At 44.6% G+C, this 4,993-nt stretch overlaps 1 protein-coding gene across 2 annotated transcripts in view; it reads left to right on the top strand.

The window, feature by feature from the left end:
• The first annotated feature begins 4,649 nt into the window (after positions 1 to 4,649).
• The window catches only part of MEAK7 (MTOR associated protein, eak-7 homolog), a 12,786-nt gene continuing 12,442 nt past the window's right edge, over positions 4,650 to 4,993 (top strand). For both annotated transcript variants that reach the window (XM_057381969.1, XM_057381968.1), the window contains exon 1: positions 4,650 to 4,859. The gene's annotated coding sequence lies outside the window, so the exon portion shown is untranslated. The remainder of the gene's footprint in view (positions 4,860 to 4,993) is intronic.

Genomic DNA, 4,993 nt, shown 5'->3' with positions numbered 1-4,993 from the left:
TATTGATATTATCCCCTCACTGTGGGTCATGCATTTTTTCCAGTCACACAGATCTAGCCCACAGCACACAGTAATATTTATGATCTGTATACCTATGAGACAAACTACAATTTAATTTGATAGTTAGGCATTGCAGATTTGCTGTAGATATGTGGCTGCATCATGGCAACAACACATTTACAGGAGGCTTTTATCCCATCTGTAAGGACATTTTCTGAGACACTGCATATTCTARTCTCTACACATAATCATAGAATCTYAGAACGGTTTGGAGGTGACCTTAAACATCATCTAATTCAAACACCAATAATCACTGCACCCTTTCTTTCTCCTTTTATAGAAAAACTGGTTACCAGCAGGCAGAGTGGTTTGTAAAGGGAAATACAAAGACTTGCAAAACGCAGAACTTCCTTTGTGACTACCTAAGGACTCAGTTCTGGTGAGAATCAGCTCTTTCTTTTACCCTTATATGGCAATCCCACAAAAACCCGAAAGCAAATCAGGTGAGAAGCTGTGAAGGTGCAGCTCTAACAGCAGCCAATTACAGGCAGAGCTGAACAACATGGTTATAAAAGGGCATTGGGGGTAGGTTTGGACTCTACCTTTTAAAGTCAAAGGAATTTTGTGCTGAGCTCACCCTACAGATGATCAGTGGGCTGAGCCTACAACTAGTTTCATCAAATAACATTTTTGCAGGATTTCACTCRATGTGACTGCAGATGGCTTGTGAAACTTCATGTTTCTCCATCAAAACAGGAAACGCAGAGCCTAATGGCAKTAAAAAGGGGTGAAATTACTCTTGTGTTCACTAGACCCCAAAACATGGATGAAGGTCTTCTATAATTTAACTCTTTTAACTCAAATGTGACCTCTTTTGCAAGGGCTGGAGTTCTGCAATATAATGTAACTGAAATGCTGAGTAATAATGGGGAAGTGAGAGCAGYAGACGTGTTTCCTCCATGTGACTTACAGCAGTGCTTATCTGGACTCCAGCCTGCAAGAGGGTTGAAACCTAATGGCTTATTTTAAAGTATAATCCCAATCTCCCTTTCCCAGAAGGTGAATATACCCCAAAAATACCCTCCTGAAAAGTGCCTCTGGTGTGATATCACCATTTGTGGAGTTCTCAGATGCCTGTGGCTGAGAGGCCTGGTGTTCTGCTCATTGCATGTGTGAATGCAGCTAATTATAAGCTCTTTGGAACAGAAATCCTCTCTGTCTGCACAGTCTTAGGCACAGCAGGGTCCCTTTCTCAGCTGGCCTTCAGTGAGAACTCAGTGCAAGGTATGAATCATATCAAAGGTGAATCAGAATGATTCTGAATCACTGACACCAGAGGGTAACAACTTTAACATATGTATACGAGACTAATGAGCTGCAAAATTTCTCTGTTCCAACTCAAGAGAGAAGAATAAATATTTTTAAAGAAACTTATAGATAAGCAAGGTAAAAGGGATGTACTTGATATAAGCAAACAGCYGCTTCTATTGTTATCTTGAAATAATTTATTTTAACTGAAGGAGATTTACCTGAACTTGGGGACTTGAACTGAAATGAGGATTACCTGGTACTAAGRTCATCCATATTTTCTGTGGTCTTGGCAAACTAATAAAACCAAACCTACTCCAATTTATTCAAGTCAATGTATATAGTCTTATAAATAAAGTAGTTTGGGGTTTTGTGGTTTTGGTTTTTTCACTCTGCAATCAAATATACATCTATCACCAGTTCACAAAATTAGCCACAATTGTTTATAGACCCTCCTTGAGTTTTCTTCCTCTTTTCTAYACACCAGTATATTCTTGAATGTCCTTAAAAGGCATCTTAGTGTATTCTCTCTTTCTTACTGGCAGAAACAAAGCTCTCGAGCCACTTAACCAACTCTGCTGAGTATCTGAAAATACACATGAGGAAGTGACAACTCATTTAAGGAGAGCTGCGAATTGCTGCCCCTGTGCACCCCTGTGTTTAGCCTCTGACCTGGAAATTCCCCCGCAACAGGAGCATAATCTGTGCGATTTAGTGCAAATAACTTGTGGCTTTAAGGGCAGGTTACCCCGCSGTTTACAGCCTAATGTCACAGGCAATGACAAAACGCCATCCAGGAGCAGCAGGAAGCTGCAGGTAGATTGATGGGCAGGGCAAATAAACCCACAGTTCACAGTCACCTCTGTCACAAACGGGCAAGACTTGAACTAAAGAGGATAAATTTGAGCTAAGCCAAGCCAGGTACCTTTCAGTAGCCTTTGAGTGATTCTGAGCTCATGGTTGGAGGAAAGATGTCATGAAATCATCGCATGTTTGTGGAGATGATASTGGTCAATCAGCTTTGTCTGGCTGGACGTCAGTTTTAATGAAAGGTCAGTTAGACTCCAGTCTTGCATTTCCAGACTGAAAAGAGATCCTACCGAAAGAGATAAAATGTGAAACACAATCCATAAAACAAATAAACATAAAAATCCAATTGCAAGTGAAGCAATACATCCACAGAAACTCTAACCTTTAAAAATAAACTCATGAAGATAAAGTTAACCTGAATGAAAACACTGTTTTTCTCATTCTGCATGTTCCACTTTTCTCCTTAGGCACCAACTGGAAGTTCATTAATGCTGACAGAAATCAAACACACAGTAGACATTTCTAGGACCTGCTTATGTAGCYCAAGGAGGGAGCTCAAAAAGAACTGAGTTTTTTCCTCATGGTCATTACAGAGAGTTCACGGGAAAGGGATGAACTAATTTATTACACAAAGTTTTACCTCTGCTCACACGCAGAGTAACCCGGGGAATCCAAACCCACTCGGAGCACGCTGCAGCCCGCATTGAGGGCTCCACAGCGAACTTTCTAAACATGCGATGCCATCGTGTGGGCAAAGCCGTCTCCAGCAGCTTCAGAGGAATTTAATCGAATCCTAGAATGTTTTGAGTTGTTTTGGATTAAAATGATCATCTCGTCTCTGCTAGGGGCAGGGACAACTTYCACTAGCCCAGRTTGCGTTCACATCATATGAACATCCCATTAATTCCTTGTTGACCCTGCTAATACAAGCTGGGTAATTCCTGTGCCTCTAGTGGTGACCAGAGCGAATCTGAAACAGTATTCACCCTTAGAATTCTCATCAATGTCTTTCTAACTCTGAGCTGCAAACAGGAAGAATATTCTACAGGTTTTCATGAAATTTTTCATCCACGAAGGTTAAAAAACCCCACAATTAAAAAGCGTGTTTTAACGTTACCAAGAAAACCAACCAGAGTAAGACAAAGCATGGCCAAAAATTGTGTCACTGCTGTGAAGGTAAAGCCCTTGGCCTGTCACAGAAACCAAACCCTGTGGCTGAAAGAACAATGGGAGTAATATAAATTAGATGGAAAGGTGTCAACCCCCCAGAAAAGTGAGTTCTGGGATCAGAGTTTTGCAGCCACCGAGGCTATAATTTTTCTCCCARATATTCATATACCTGACTGAAGGCAATGACCTTGCATTCATCTCTCAGCCCATGTACAGCATTTTTACTTCTCAGCCTCAGACCAGCCTGATTTTGCCAGTAAGGAGACAGAAATKGAACCAATTCATTGAGAAATCGCTGTGTTTTCTCTCCACTCCCCATTGCCATTGAAATTCATCAGAGCCCGAGTGTTTACCCTGAAAGTGACCTGGTTGTTTGTATTTATTACACACAGCTTTTTCTGGCTGTATTTATTACACACAGCTTTTCCTGGTTCTTTTGTATTTATTACACACAGATTTTCCTGGCCGTTTTTATTTATTACACGCAGCTTTTCCTGGTTCTTTTGCATTTATTGCACACAGATTTTCCCGGCTGTTTTTATTTATTACACACAGCTTTTCCTGGTGGTTTGTATTTATTACACATAACTTTTCCTGGTTGTATTTATTACACACAGCTTTTCCTGGTTCTTTTGTATTTATTACACACAGATTTTCCTGTCTTTTTTTTCATTTATTACACACAGCTTTTCTCTTCTGTGTGTAATAGTCTGCGAGCTGCTTCCAGCACAGATGAGGGCCAGCAACACCTTCTCCCGTAGACCTTCCCGAGATATTTTTTGGGATGCTTTTTAAAATGCTTGAGCACAGCACCTCAGCCCTGACAGGAACTAGGGGGGTTGTTGCTCTGTCCCAGCTACAGATCTGAATTTTTACTTTCTTTTTGAAACATATTTTAGGGCTAGGGTGGCTGAGGGAAAAGGGATAMCTCAGGAAGAAGGGTCTCCTCAGGGAAGGGAGTTCACTGGAAAAGCAGGATATTCTCAGGGTTCCCTAAAGGAGAAGAGTCCCCTCAGGGTGGAAGGTTCCCTCAAAAACGTGGATCCCCTMAAGGTGCAGACTTCCCTCAAAAAGGAGGGTTTCCTCAGGGAGAAGGGTTACCTCAAGAGGAAGGATCTCCTCAGGGAAAAGTCTCCTTAGAGAGAAGGGTTCCCTCAAGGCTGAGGGTGCCCTCAGGGAGGAATGGCCGCCGCGGCCTCCGGAACTCTCAGGCTGCCTTCTGTACCTTCCACAGCGATCTGCAGCAGCGACAACACACTCACCCTTCCCTTCCCGGCTTTCCTCCATCCTTTTCCTGCTCCATTCCGTCCCTCCCTCTCCGCGGCCSAGGCCCGGCCCCGCTCCCCGCGCTCCGCCCCGGCCGGGCGGGCTGAGGGGCCGGATGGCGCCGGCCGGGCCCGGGCCGCTGTCACCGTGCGGGGCTATCGGGGCAGAGAGGGGTTGGTGTCACAGTCCTGGGCCATCGGGACGGAAAAGGGCCGGTGTCACAGCGCGGGTTCATCGGGGCGGAAAAGGGCCGGTGTCACAGTTCGGGGCTATCGGGGCGGAGAGACGCCGGGCCCGCCCTGCCGGTAAGCCAGGACCGTGCGGGGGGATCGCCTCAGCCTCCGCCTCATCCTCTCCCTCATCCCCTCCCTCATCCCCTCCCTCACCCTCCCTCATCCTCCCCCTCATCCTCCCCCTCATCCCCTGCCTCCTCCTCGTC

This window comes from Malurus melanocephalus, unplaced genomic scaffold (assembly GCF_030028575.1).
Source record: "Malurus melanocephalus ecotype Western Australia unplaced genomic scaffold, MMel_1.1 scaffold_543, whole genome shotgun sequence".
Classification (NCBI taxonomy): domain Eukaryota; kingdom Metazoa; phylum Chordata; class Aves; order Passeriformes; family Maluridae; genus Malurus; species Malurus melanocephalus.
This window is presented reverse-complemented; position numbering and strand designations above follow the sequence as displayed.